At 33.4% G+C, this 16,159-nt stretch overlaps 1 pseudogene across 1 annotated transcript; it reads right to left on the bottom strand.

Annotated features, from left to right (window-relative positions):
- Window positions 1-2,298: 2,298 nt before the first annotated feature.
- LOC114318300 (pentatricopeptide repeat-containing protein At4g18520, chloroplastic pseudogene) lies at window positions 2,299-4,811 on the bottom strand (annotated as a pseudogene). Its single transcript, XR_014364807.1, has one exon. The product of XR_014364807.1 is annotated as a pentatricopeptide repeat-containing protein At4g18520, chloroplastic pseudogene (transcript).
- Window positions 4,812-16,159: the final 11,348 nt, after the last annotated feature.

The following is a 16,159-nucleotide window of genomic DNA, read 5'->3' as shown; positions in this document are numbered from 1 at the left end:
GGCAGGTGCTGATTGAGTAAAAAAAAAAATTTATTTTATTTTATTTTATTTTTTTTTAAGTTTCGGCCAGTGAGGGTGCGACACCTCACTGGGGGTGCGACCCCCACTTGGGGTCTGTAGCGGTGCTGTATAACGTTATTGCTTGGATTATGTGTGAGCAGAATTTGTTGAGCTGGGGCTGTAATTTTTTTCCTCTTTGTACAAAACTAAATAATAGAAAATTACCAAGAATAATATACTGCATGATTAAGTTCACTAGAGGTATCTTCATTTGCTGGTATTCTAATTGATTTTATAATCTATCGTGTTGATGTGTATATTCTTTTTTTTATTATAGTTTTATGTAGTTTATTTTTGTATGACATAAATACATCTATGATCATAAAATTTATAATTGAGTTGAATTAAACCAATTTCAAATGTCTTGTAAATAACATTAAAATTCACCCATGGTGCCTAAAATATAACAAAATTAAAAAATAATAATAATAAATTTAAGATTAAAATGATGCGGACCACAAACTTTGCGGATTATAAGTATATTTTATTAATAATTTAGATGACCCATTTAAAAATTTTAGAGACCATATGCAACGTATGTCTTTATTTTTCTTTTTCTTTTTTTTTTTTCTTTTTTCTTGGTGAAAAAAAAAGAAAAAAGGAAAAAAAGTGCCATCCATGGGACTAGTTTCCAAGGCTGAACAAAAAAGTGCTTTGGATTATCTGGTGAAGTCACATGGAGGCATGTACAGATCTCATGAATTTTCTCTCCATTTCTACTTTTCTATGACTAGTTCAAGGTCACAACACACAAGTCTCACAATTCAGACCCCACGGGTCTCTCATTTTCACAAGGGTTACTTATACCTAAACAAGATCTATAATAATAGCAGGAGGATCACAACCATATGGGGAAAATAAAAGATGTATCACAGGGTGGTGTTTTGCCAATAAACAGGTCAATAAACTTCAACGAAAAGAGAAAAATGTCAACAATTTCACATATTTTTTACATTTTCAAATATTTTAGATATATATTTACACGACAATCGAAATTAATAAAAGCTTTTTGGATAGTCATAACATTTTCCTCAATATTATAGGTCAAATAAGTCAATGACTTTGGCTAGCAAAGCACAAGGCTTTATGTGTTTGTAGTATTAGTTGGCTTGGCCCCCACACGACGAGAACAAATGCAGTGCTAACATTGCTGAATTATGTATAAATTTCTATGAAAATTTTGTGTTTGTAGCATTCCTACGTATTTGTAAACATCTGTGCTTGAGGGTAAATTTCTTGGTTGTATCGATCCAATTCCAAGTGTGAGATTTATCCATGTAGAACCAAGGCATACTCTTTGATCCATTGATCCCTTGTCCTAAATTACCATTCAGTCTGTCGTCTGTCAACTAGGAGCCATAATCAATTGCCTTTAAAACAAAAAAACAAAAAACAAAACAAAACTAGGCAGAATGGTTTTGGATGTCATCTATCTCGTCATTGTTATCCAACAAAACAGGATCCAAGGCCTAACCATCTTAGACATAATGAAATTCATATGTTGATCGCAAAGAAAAATTCTTTCAGCAAAAACAAATACTTTGTCCAAGTTTTATCCCATCAACATAATCAATTGTCACTCTTGAAAGAGATGAATTTCAGCTGCTAATCATTTTCTTCTCGTTTATGTATCATTCACTACCCAAGAGTATGAATTCAAGTGCTCACAAAGGATATAAATAAATAACTAGTGCATATTGTAACAATAAGTTCCCCCTCCAAACAGAGATTACATATGAAACTAAAGAACAAAGGTGTTGTTATCAAATCTGTGCTATACGTCAATCACATTTTCAACTGAGAAACATTCAGGCAAAGGTAAACGGTATGAGATATTCACAACTGAGGATGATATTGCCACTGCTGTTTGTTGGTGATCTCTATACAGGCAAAGGTTAGCATGGAAACACGTGCACTCAAGTTGCTACTAAGGTTTGTTCTATAACAACTCCGGCTTTTTTGAGTTCACATCTGTGTATGTTTGTATTGTTTTTGTACTTGTTAAGCACTATTGTGTTCCGTCTGTCAGCAGGTTCCAACCTATGGGGTTAACTCTATTACGGGTGCTCTAGGTTGTCTTATGTCATTTGATCTCTCGTACTACAGTGATGAAATGAAGTTTTTATAAAAAAACAAAGACGCAAACCTGAGCATCCAAAATGCAGCTAAACTGGATAATCAGTGTTCTGCAGAGACTTCTTCTCAAAAGGTATCAAATATCTGTGAAGGATGAAATGAGACGGGGTTAAGAAATAATTTAATAAGATAATTTGTATCATAAGTACAACTCAACATAAAAGGAAGCAGATCTAGATCTATTTCCCATAAGTGCAATACTTATTTCTGGACAAAATTTTAATGTGATAAATATTTCAATGATAATACATTAACATGACTATATACCGATCTCCATGTTACAAGTGACTTTGGCATTCAAAATCCTGAAGGTTTGTCATGTCACAAGATTCTCAAAAAGCAATGTTGAACAGATCACCGCAATGAATGAGGAGAACTGAACTGACATGTTCTGTTTTTGTCTTCCTTCTCGTAGGAAGGGGGCTTGGCCAATGTAATTAGATAAGCTAGAATCTCACAAAATCTCTGGACCAGGGAGACACTTATACTAATTATTAAGGGCACAGCTTCTCCTATAGATTCAGTGTTCTATTTTTCATGGCAATATTTGATCTATATTCCACAATTTAGTGAGTAGATCTTGATCTGGTCAGTCATCAATGATGTCATTTAGAGTTTGAAACTGAAACTGGAATTTTGTTAGGATGATAGATCAAATTGACTGCAAGCAATGCTCAGGTGAATGCTCCATATCCCAGTGAACATCTCCACATGCAGTAAGAACTGTTGCAAGTATGTAATCATCCACCTCAATGCCTTCTGCTTGCATTCGATACATAAGCTTCAAAGCCTCTCGGCGTAGCCCGTTCTTTGCATAACCCACAATCATAGACTTCCAAGAAACCAAATTCCGTTCTGTCATGCTATCAAAAACTTGAAATGCCTCTGAAATATACCCACAATTTGCATACATAAAAACTAACGCGCTGCCCACATACACATTAGAGAAAGCTGGGGTCTTGTTTAGAGAGGAGTGAATCAATCTCCCTTGCTGTATATTTTCTAATCTAGCACAAGCTTTCAAAGCAGATGAATAGGTAAAAGGGTTTGGCTCGACACCTTCACCTAGCATTTCTTTCAAAAATTCAAGAGCCTCAGGCTCATGCCCAAGACCAGCACAAACAGAAATCATGGCAGTCCACGAGACAACATCTCTAAAAGGCATTTCTTGGAGGACCTAGGATGCAAGAGAGTACTCCTTGCATTTGCAATAGAGCTACACAAGAGTGCTTCCTACATAAATATTGCTTTGAGTATAATTCTTGAAATTGAGCATGAACTTCTTTTCCCAACAGTAGACCTCCAACTGAGCCGCATGCCCTGAGGATGCTTACCATGGTTAAGTTGTTAACATATATGTTACGTCTTTTCTTTATCCGAAAGAGACTTATGGCCTCCTCACCAAGTCCATTCCGAGCAAGCCCTGCTATAATGGAAGTCCATGTAACCGTGTTTCTCCTCCTCATTCCATCAAACACTTCCGTAGAGTCAGCAATCTCCCCACATTTTGCATACATATCCACTAACGACGTCCCTATAAACACATCATTTTTAAATATCTTCTTAACTATGGTCCCGTGTAATTGTCTCCCAAACTTCAATTCCTCCTCATCTCCACAAGCATTCAAAACACTACAAACTGTAAACTCATTAGGGGCAAATCCTTCTAATAGCATCCGTGAGAACAACAAAAAAGCATCCTCACCCCACCCAAGTTGTGAGCAAGCAGTGATGATTGTTGTCCAACTGACAACATCATGATTCGGCATCCGATCAAATACACGAAATGCACCAACCAGGTCACCACATTTGGCATAAAGATAAACAATGGAACTATCTACAACTAAATTACTACAATTATCTTTTATTATACAGGCATGAATTTGTTTCCCAAGCTCATAATCTAACTCCTACTACATAGATTTAATACACACACAAAAGTCTCACAGTTCGCCCGAACTCCACTCTCAATAAATTCCCTGAAAAACAACAAGGCTTCATCATCTAACTCAGATCTCAAATATCCATTAAGAATAGCAGTCCAAGAAACAACATTCCTTATAGACATTTCATCAAACACCTTACGCGCTTCAACTAAATCACCAAATCTCGCATAGGAACTAATCAAATTATTATCAACAAACGTGCCTGAGCTCTTCAAACACTTTATAGCAATCGCATGCAACTTTCTAACTTCTTTTACAGTACAACAAGCCTGAAGCTGAGAAGCAAGCACATTGGAGTCCCCCAATTGAGTGCTCGACGAATTGTCCAAGAAAGCAGAACCCGGGTTTTCTTGGGAGATTGAAACATTGGGTAAATGGGTTGTTAATGATGGGTTTTGGATGTACTTTTGATCACAATTCTTCGTTGTTTTGAAGTTTTTCCTGGGTGTTGATGGTTTGGGTAGTTGAATATGGTAAAGATGAGGAGGTTGAAACAGAGTGATTTGGGGAGAGATAGTGTATGTTGGTGAGAGCATTTCATTCACTGGTCGGAGTTCGGAGCTGGATATTTGTTTGATATGCTTTCTGCTGCGCTGAACCAGAACTGTGGCCGTTGGAGGATGAATAAAAAGCTTTGGTCCGAGGCAACTGCCACAGCATTCTCTTTGCACAAGTATAAATGGGGGTAGCTTATTTTAGGTTAAAATTCATTAAAAAAAATAGCTAAAATATGTTAAAATAATTAATAAGATAAAATGTTATATTAAATTTATAATCATTTTATTTTTTCTTTCACAAATATTTTATCTAACTATAAAAAAATCTTATCATCTTTTCAAACACACAAATTTTAGACTATTAAAATAGTCAAAAATTAAAATAGATTACTAAAATAGCAATTTCCCAAACACCCACATATACTTCTTTGAAAACAAATAAGTTTGATCATATAAATCTCATAAGTTGATTATAATTAGCGCTAGGGGTGAGCAGCGGATATATCGATCTGCCAAAAACGACCGACCCAAACCGATCCGCCGCATTTTGGACGGATGCGTGATGACGAGCGAACGGTTGCAGATTGATTTTCTCCAATCCGCCAATCTGGCGGACGGATGGCGGATTTGAGATTTCTTTGGCCGCAACCGAGCCGCAACCGAACCGTCAAACCGCGAACACCCCTAGTAATTTATAAGACTTTGTGTTTTCAGTTTGTTTAAATATTTTGTTTGTATTTTCAATTAAAAAAGAGTTTAAATATTCTGTTAAAAAAAAAAATTCAACTTGAATATCTTTTTTGAATTGAAAAAAATAAACTTATTATTTATCTATATTTTTTGGTTTTTAAATCTATCTCTAAAAATAATAAATAGAAAGTATGATATATGTTGGTTGGTTTTTGTTTTTAAAAACATATATAGATATAACAATACAGAGACATACAATCTCTACTAGTGCTCTGTTCATGATTTTAGTGGTTTGAATTGTTTTTTATATTTTAAGAACCACAGATTGTAATACTTTATGTGGATGAGGCATGCTGTGCTTGTAGTATGTGGATGAGACATGCAGTAATTGTGATATTATAAAGTTTCAAACTTTCTTGCTTTTGATGAGACATGCAATGATTGTAAAAAAATTTTAAGTCATTAACTGTAATACTTTCTTCTTCTTTTTTTAAGGAAGTGCACAAGTTAAATTATGTTGAAAATTTATAAAATTTTAAACAGCCAAACCGATTTGCATCCATCCGCCAAACCGCCAATCCGCTCAATCCACATCCGCCGAATTGGTGAACGGATGCGGATTGATTTTCTCTAATCCCCCAATCTGGCGAACGGATGGCGGATTGGAGGTTCCGTGGCCACAACCGACCCGCGCCCACCCCTAATTAGCGCATCTCCAATGTTTTATCTCTTATGTCATTAAATTTGAATAAGAATTTGATTAAAAGTTTTCTTTGATATTAAGTGCTTTAACGGAGTTTCATCAAATTATCAGTCAACCGAGAGGATGTCCGGTCGATCAACCGGCCAGTGTAAATTTTTCACAAATTTTTACCTTGAGGTGATCATTCAGGAGACATCTGATGATGAAAATCCAATGACAATGAACAACAATTAGATGAAAGGCACATCCGTCCTCAATTTGATTGATGAAAGATTTGAAAAAAATCCTAAATTTGATGATCTATTTGATGAATGGTTGGAGCTTAAATTTGATGATCTGTTTAATGAACAATTGGAGATGGTCTTATATGAGAAACAATATCAAAGGATGTGCATTATTATAATTATAGGGAAACATTATCAAAGGGTGTGCACCATATGTACCTTATAATTAAAAAAATGATATAATTTTAATGTTTTAAGTCATAATTAAAAAAAATATCATAACTAAATAAAACATGAGGTATAACTAAAGAATTCATGCGCCGTAACTAAAAAAATGTCAAAACTAAATAAAACATGAGGTACAACTGAATTCATGAGTTGTAACTAAAATAATTTTATAACTAAAGAAGAAAATTAATTATAATTAAAGAAAAAAATTACATAACCAAGATGCATATGGTACATCCTTTTTAAAGGGAGTACATATTAGAATTTCTCAGATTATAGTGAGTTCTATTAAAATTTTAATTTATATAACATTTTATTATTTTTTTTATCAAAAATTTGTTAATTGTATAAATAAATAAAATAATGTTATCATTACATTTTTATTAAAATATACATTTTATCTTATGTATTTTTGTATTTTCATACAATCTGCATTAATTTCCATTTATTTAGTCTTATTAAAAATAAATTATTATAATTATTTAAAAATTAAAATTTTTCTTAAAATATTTTTTCCCAAACATCAACGGTGGGTGGCCAGTGTAATTTACCCACAACATTAAGGAAAAATAACATGTGTTTTTTTTTTTAAAAAAAATAATAATAATTACAAATGCATGATAAAATTTATAATTTTATTTTTAATATTGTGAATATTTTTATAAATATACACTAATGCATATTTTTCTACAATTTGTATGTGTTTCTTTAGTTTGATTTTTCAAATTTTGTTTTTAGATAAGTTTTTATTTAATTTTAATGATTTTATTTATATATGTTAATCAATTCTTTGTACTTTTTAAATGCATCTAATTAAGATGCATATAAAAATTAAATTAAATTGGTTAAAATATTTATTAAAAAAATCACTAAAAATATATAAAAATTTGAGCAAAAATCTGAGTGCATTTTTCTTTGGATTTTCGTTTTTTTTTAGTGATTTTTTTTCTTCATATTTTAGTTAAATTTTTTTACTTTTTAAATGCATTTAATCTTGATATTTCTACAAAATAAAAATAAAAAAAACTAAAATATGAAAAACAGTTCAATAAATACAAACATTTAAAAATAGTTTCTGAAATAACCAATCAATTTTTCTAAATATACAAATGCATCAGCGGTGTTTTTTTTTTTTTTTAATTATACAGGAATGAATTTTTTCCCAAGCACATAATACTAGGGGAGGGCATAGGGTTAACCGACTTGCACAAACTACACGATACTATTCTACCCATACATTTTTGGGCAATTTCAAGAGCTACATATGGGCGGGTGTAGTTTTAGTTTAGTTTGCGGGTTGCAAACGGGTTGGGGTTTATGTCGTACAAATCCAACCCGCCCACACAAATGGATTTTAAAAAATTGGGTAAATTACACTTACACCCCTTGAGGTTTGAGTTTAATATATATCACCCCTGACGTTTAGGAAATTACACTAACCCCCTATCATTATAATTATTTAGACAGAATGAAAACATTGAACTCATGCACTCTCTCTTTTTTTGCTTTGCTTTGCTTTACTTTATCTTTTTTTTGCCTTTCCTTTACTTTTTTTTAAAAAAAATGTAATTTTCTCTGTTTTCCTATTAGAAGTTGTTACCTTTTATATAAACAGAGAGGTTTGTGAAATGAAACTATTAACCACAAAGGTGGAAATGTAATTTCCAAAACGTCAAGGGGTGGGTAGTAATTGGACCAAACTTCAAGGGGTGTCAATGTAATTTACCCAAAAAATTTATATTTTTTTGTTCTTACCTTAGCACAAACAACACAACAACAAAGCAATCCAAGAGTCACTTTTCATTCTTTTCTCTGATGTGTTTGGTTTGTGTTTGTAGAGTAGTTTTTGAGATAAAAAGTACGAAAACTTGTTTGGTTTGCCTTTTTTCAGAAATGGTTTTGGAAAATTGTTTTGGGGGAGAGAGTTTTAAAAAAAGTGATTGATTTGATGTGTATGAGAGATAAAGTGATTTTGGAAAGTAGGTAACCAAACAAAATTTTGAGATTTTTTTTAAAAAAATTTGTTTGGTTTGATTACTCTTGAAAATTTGTTTGTAGAGAATTTTTTCCAAAACTTTTTTTGAAAAACAAACCAAATAAGGCCAGCAAAGCAGTAACAGTCCAATGCAACAACAATGTGAAAACCTACATTTAATTATTCTTGAAAGAAAATAAATAAATAAATTAATTTTATCCAGAGTTTATCTAAATTATATATTAGTGTAAAAGTTAGTTTTAAATTAACCAAATTTAGTCACTAACAAAGACATTATTAAAATAATAATTTTGTGGATGTTCAATATTTGTTGTTTATAAATTATTTTAATTAGAATTCAACATGATGATTATTCTTACTAAATACCTTAGTTAAAAACCTTAGTGAATCAATTTTGAGAAACCCATACAAATACAAATACAAATACAAAAAATAAAAAATAAAAAAAATCGGAATCGAATTTCTTGGTGGCAGAATAATGCCATCTGTTTGTTTGCATGTAAATATAAGAACCCTCACCTCATCATGCTTCTTGGAGTTAGGAGATACGAAGTAACCAGAGAATAATGAAGAGAGAGAGAGAGAGAGAGAGAGAGAGAGAGAAAAGCCTCAGTCCTCAACCTCAACATGTTTGTATGTATATGCATACTACTCTTTGATTAGAGAAGGCAAAGGAGACTTGAGAAGAAAAAAAAAAATCTCTGCGAAGTGGAGTAAGTTAACAAAAAGAGGAGGTTAAGAAGGTTGTTTATTTTCCTACCATTTCGCTATCCCGTTTCAACCCTACAACTAAGTAATAAAACCCTCTCAACTCTCTCATTTTTTTTAATTGTTGAAATTTTCAGATTATATTCATATGATGAAATAACTAAATTTATAGGTAAATATATATATATATATATATATATATATATATATATATAAATTTTGTGATGTGTATATCAAATATTTGAAGATATTGGCAGTCTTAAAGTCATGGTATTATTGTGGAAATAGGCTTGCATGTATAGTTTATACCATTAAAAAGAGGATTGAAGGTTTTATTTGGCCCTTGAATCAGCCATAACATTTGTACGAATTTTTAGATAATTTTATACTCAAAATTTTGAGATGATTTCTTCTACAAAGTTGTTTAGAATGATGTCTACTTCATCCATGCATTTTTTCAACAATTATTGAATTTTGTACGAATTTATACGGATTTTTAACCAAATCTAGAGCTATAGGCAGATTTTACTGTGTTTGAAAAATCATTCAAAATTTTATATTAAACCAAATCTAGTAATCTCTAAACAAAAAATGAAATTTGACAAGTCTAGTTTCATAATAAATTTTATATTATGGAATTGATTTATAAATTTAAGTATGGATCTAATTTAAGAAAATGTGATAAATCTGTATCATAAATTTTATTGGAATTTTTAAGAATTATTTATAATTTATTTTTGAAAAATGCTTTCTGAAAAATGACCATAACATGTTTATTGAGTATTCTATAGATTTATATTAATTTTAGAGTTGTGTAAGTAATTTATTTCTAATTTTATTTGCGAGATATACATTCTAAAAATTTTGGCAGATTCGGGAGGAAAAAAAAATTATCTCTTCAATTGTTTATTTGGACTAAAATTTAATATTATGATAGTCTAATCTTCTAGATTAAAAATCCATGCATGTGTGTGATTATGATTTATTTCTTTTTGGTATCTACATTATTATTTCATACCATGGTTTAAATTAATTGTTTATTTAAATTTTGTACATTGATTTATTTTTGGTGTGACATGTGTAACATTTTATGTTGGGAATTTTAATGAGTTGGTACAACATTATTGATGAATAAAATTGGAATTATTTGTGATTAATATAAAAACTAACTGAAACGATTAACAACTTATACAAAGTTAACAATTGAGGGTTAATATCGGTTGTTCAGGGTGAGCTCTGGTTTACGTAAATTGTGTTGCGAAACCCTAAGATGGCACGGGACTTATTTGAACCCTTATCGGTATTTGGTTTTGGAATAATGGTGGATGTGTGGGTCGTATGTAGGGAGGTTACATACCCCCTGGCAGACCGTTCCCTTGGGGCAGACCATGGATGCCACAGTTTGGGTATATAACTCTGGGTGTGGGCATCTTTGGTAATTCTTTAATATTTGACCAATGGGGGGTTTCCAAATTAACCGTGGCCATGGCTTAGCGGTTAGTAAGAAAATCTCTTTGGTGAGATTTTGAGTGTCACCTAAACTATTAAAATTGTCGAAATTATTATAATGGTTGTTACATTTATCATGCTATTGAATTTTACTATTATTTTAATTGTCATGATTTGATTATTTTCTCTTAAAAGAATGGCATGTTGGTTACGTTTTCTTACTGTGTTGCAAAACTCATGGCATATATTTTGTTGTCCTGGCATTTCATGCCAGATTATGTCGAAGAAGGGACTGAAGCTGAATTTGGAGCTGCTGCTAATATTGAACCTTGGCTAACTTAAAATCAAGACTCTATCGAAATAAAATTTTATTATTCGTGGTATTAGTAATCACGAATGCTATAAAGTTGTTGTAATATTGTATGTGGACTCGTAATTTAGTTGTTAAGCTTTGACTATGTGAAAATCTAAATTTCTCTAATTAGTTGTTAAAATTTTTATTTAGCAAGTTATTTGTTATTTAAATTTTATGATGTTCCAAAAGAGAATTTGGGGCGTCACAAACAAAGTATGACAACCCTCACCACTGTTTACTGATAATACCACTGATTACTGCTAAACTGTGACAGAACATGATTAAGTAACTGATTTGACTGACATTCTGAACTAATTGATTGAGTGTATTAGTTTAAACGCATTTCTATCTGTTTGACTGTTAATTGATCTGTTCATGTTTTAAGTTTGAACTGTAAATTGAAGGCCTTATCGGCGGCCGAATCTGAAATCGATTAATGTTTTATGTTAATTAGAATTTATGTGATTTTATGGTATGTTTAATTGAAATTTGATTTGGTATGATTAAATTGGATTAGAAAATATTGAATTACATTAGTTGGCTTATTTACCCTTTTGCCATTAGTGGGCCACTACCTACAACATTGTTTAGAGCCTTTGATATATCATTCTTGTTCATCTCTAGAGGCAAAACCGAGAGAAAGAGTGAGAGAGGAGAAAACTTAGCTTCAATTGAAAATTTCTTGGAGAACTAGAAGAATTGAAGAGTAGATTGCATAATTGAGCTTCTAGACTTGAATTCAAGACATAAGGTAGGATGTTCATCTTCTTGATTGTGAATTCTAGTTGTACCTTGCATGGTTAATGAGTCTTTAGTGATCTAAGTCTAGAATTGGTTCTAACATGTTGAATTAAGGCTTAAATCATGCATGCATGTACACATTGTTGAGTTTTGAGGTTGATTTCATGGAAATCCTCACATGCATGTCTTTATTCTAGCTATGGTCCATGAATTCATCATGTTTTTGAGTGAATTGACTCATTTGATCAAGTATTTGAAGCTTTGATTCCAATTGAACACTTGCATGTTACATATACATTATGTTCATAAAGTTTTGTTTGGATTTGTGTTTAATTGAACTACCTTTGGGCTTTGATTTTGCAAATTGATCTTTGAAACATGTTATACTATGAGTTTTAAAGTGTTTTCCAGAAAATTAGCCCAAAAGAATCAAATTTGATGTTTTAAAAGTTGGATTTGAGCTTGGAGGTTCAATTTGGAAATTCCAGATTTTGGACCCACGCTCGAGCGTAAGACTTCACGCTTGAGTGTACACTCTGAGTACATGCATCCTGCTCGAGCGGGGAAAGTAACACTCGAGCGTGAAATGCGTGTATCCAGTACTTTTCATGTGTTTACAGTCCGCTCGAGCAAGAGAGTTCACGCTCGAGCGAGGACCTGTGTCTCACGCTCGAGCGTGGATCGAGCGCCCATCGAGCGTGACTTTTGTGCATCCAATACTTTTGCTTGAGTTTACAATCCGCTCGAGTGAAGGAAGTCATGCTCGAGTGTAGAAATCCATGCTCGAGCAAGACCCCTGTTTTCTGAAAATTTTGAAAAGTGTTTTAAAAGTACATCTTTGCATCCTCTTTCCATCCTAGGCATTCCTAGGCCATGTTTAAGGCATCTTAATGAGGATATTGATATAGAACTACACCGAGTCAAGTTAGGGACTAAGTCATTGATTCCCAAGTGTGTAACTTAGTGTGTGTTCATTCTGTAACTGTGTAGGGTTGGCATCCGAGGATGCTCTAGCCTATCTGTAGCCCAATGCTCTATGAGTAACAATGTTGTAAAGATATATTCAATCATGAATATTTTCTGAATGATCAACTGTACTGCTTTCTAAAATGATATTTCTTACTGAATGAATGCTTGTCCTATTTGCAAATTGTATTCGTGGCATCCATAGCAATTTATTGTTACTGTACTGTACTGCTACTGTCACAGAGATCTCTGTCGGTTCCCATGTTTAGAACCACTACTGTTTACTGATATGATGGTCATCAACTGACTGTTCGGTCTGTTAAGACCTACTGTACTATTTGCTATTGGATGTATCACTTATGACTGCTATGATCGAATAACTGATATACTGTTCAAATGACTGTTTTAAATACTGAAAGGACATTCATTCCTAACCTTTTTACGCATATGTTATTCACTGGGCTTTAGCTCACTGTTATATATATATATATATATATATATATATATATATATATATATATATATATATATGTAGGTGTCCAGGCACCGGATCGGAGCTAGGAGCGTTGGGTTAAACTCCCTTTTTGTCAAGCCAACCAATGTGTCTCACTGCGAGGTTCCAAGTGTGTTCAAGCTTAGGCTTTTTGGGGTGTCTCAGTTCACCCTTCTGTCTCTGTTTTGTAATACTGTATAGACTTGCACTGTATTCTTATGTTAGGGATTTGGTCCCTAACCTGAATGCATGTATATGATGTATGTACATACTGTTTTTGTTCCGAATGTGAATGACTTATGAAAAGTCTTTTTGCATATAGACTGTCACAGCTTATTGGACATCTTTTATTACTGTTTTGGCTTCCGCCAGCCCCCGTACTCTGTATTACTGTTAAGCAAGCCTTCGATAATCACGGATTACTGGCCGGTTACGGTGCTAAATCCATAGGGGCGGGTTTGGGTTGTGGCACAAAGCACGTAATATTTATATATATTCATATTGATGTTAACTATATTTTTCTTGAAAGCAAATATTCAACCTATCAAACAATACTTTATATATATATATGTGTGTATGCGTGTGTGTGTGCGCGCGCGAGCGCACATGTTTTGGCCATTAAAACATAATAGTAGACAAGTCCAAAAAAAAAAAAACAGAATTAAAAAAAAAGTACAAGCCTAACCCTGCTCAATCGATCCACACCCATCTATATAGCCGATTAACTCACTTGCACAAACCGCAACCCACAATTTGGGCAAGTGTTGGCCCATTTTTTCATGACCCACACCCAAGCAAAAATGGCCCCGCGAGCAACCCTATGTAATACATAGATTATACACACAAAAGTCTTACAATTCGCCTCCACTACCAATAAATTCCTTAAACAACAATTATCTAACTCAAATCTCAAATACCCATTAAGAATAGCAATCCAAGAAACTAGGGGTGATTGCGGATCAGGTTGGGTTCGGTGACATCCAATTCGTCATTCGTCCAAAATTAGACAGATTGAAAAAAATAATCCATATTCGTCCATCGGTTTGACGGATGCAAATTGAGCGAGCCATACAGGTTAGCAGATAGATGCAATCGGTTTAACGGTTTGGACTTTACAAATTTTGGATTTTTTTTTTTGAATTATAATTCATAACTTTTACAACCTCTAATAACTAGTAATCTAAAAAAATATGCTATAGTCTATAATAGACCATGGCAACATGTATGCATATTTTTAAGTTATTGTTTTTCATTTTCAGAAAATACATATTTTATTATTTCTACCCTATGTTGTTATTTGTTAGCATTTTTTAATTTTTTTTTGAATTTTATCTATGCGTGGATCGAGTTCATGCAGGTATGGGATGGTTGATCTGCCATCCAAACTGTATCCGTATATTTTAAAATATTTCATCTATACCCGTCCAATGAAAGACACGTATCCATTCAAAAAATCAATGGGGATGGGTTGGTTCGGTCAAGTTGTACAGGTTGAATGGATCCATAATCACCCCTACAAGAAACAACATTTCGTTCAGACATATCATCAAACCCCTTATGTGCGTCAATAAGTCACCAAGAGCTTGTTTGAGAACTACTACAATAGCATTTTTTTTTAATCTTTTTTATTTATTTATTTTTATCATATCACCTCTCTATTTTTTTATATATATTTTCTTAAAAAGTCAAAAAATATACTACTTATTTAGCACTTTCCAAACAACCCTCAAATCTCGCATGGGAACTAACTATACGTGGTCATTTAGATTCCAGCTCCAAAATATTTATAAATGTTAGAATAATGTGTAGAGAAAGAGAGAGAGAAATATGTATCTCAATTATTATATTTTGTATCTGTGTTGTTAGCTCCTGTATATAGGAGAGAAGTTACACAATTTCGAGGAGCCATTAAGGAGCAGCTTACCGAAAGTGGCCGAAAGGCTTACAGAAAGGAAACACTAATGATGAAAGCAAGCAATCACTAACCTATTATAATACTAACATATTATAATAGCCTATTATATAATATTATACATTAACATTTGAATAACATATTATAATAGGTTATTATATAATATTAACAGTCCCTAGCAAACTCAAGGAGGATAAACATCAACCAACTTGAGTTTGGAGAGAGTAAACCGGTGTAGAAGACACTGTATGGTCATGTCGACCCGTTATAGAAGACACGGTGTGGTCGTGGCAGATCGATGTAGAAGACACTGTATGGTTGTAGTAGACTGGGGTAGAAGACACTGTGTGGTTGTGTCGAACTGCTGTAGAAGACATTATATGGTCATGTCGGACCGTTGGAGAAGACACTGTGTGGTCGTGTCTATATACATACAAAGATATATATATATATATATATATGTCTCGCCTTTGTAGAAAGTTGCGCTAGACACGCGGTTTCAAGCGTCGTGTCTGTCGTGGTTCACGTGACCGACAGAGTGTCGTGTCTGCCTCGGCTCTCGTTCCCTCTTTGTCGTCTTCGTCTCTTCGTTCTCGTTTTAAACCGAGGCTAAGGCTGGTTAGAGGGCAGACTAAAACAAAGCTACGAACCATTCTGCAATCCTTTTTCTTTGCATCCTCTGAACTACTCTACAACCCCTTTCTGTTTACACCTCTAATATGGCCTCTTTTTCCCGTGGTTCGCTCATCCTCTTTCCAGATCTGAATGAACCAATAAGCGCCCCTGGACAGAGTACCCCTGCCCCTGCTCCGTTGAACTGGCCTACACTGTCAGTGGAGCAAATAATGGCAGCTCAAACGGACATTAAAGCCAATCACTATACACTAAAGTCGTGCATGGAGACAGTGACTACGGTCACCAAGTTGTCATACCGGCTGCAGAATAGAACGAGTGAGGTACACCAGTTAACTGCTCAACTTTCACTGCTCCAGCGCATGTACAAGAATGCGCAATCAGTGATTAGCACACTGAAGGCGAAAAACAAAGTGCTGAAA

The sequence above is a fragment of the Camellia sinensis genome, chromosome 3, assembly GCF_055761805.1.
Source record: "Camellia sinensis isolate YWXY chromosome 3, ASM5576180v1, whole genome shotgun sequence".
Lineage (NCBI taxonomy): Eukaryota > Viridiplantae > Streptophyta > Magnoliopsida > Ericales > Theaceae > Camellia > Camellia sinensis.
Note: the sequence above shows the minus strand (reverse complement) of the source record. Positions and strands in the feature narration are given on the sequence as shown.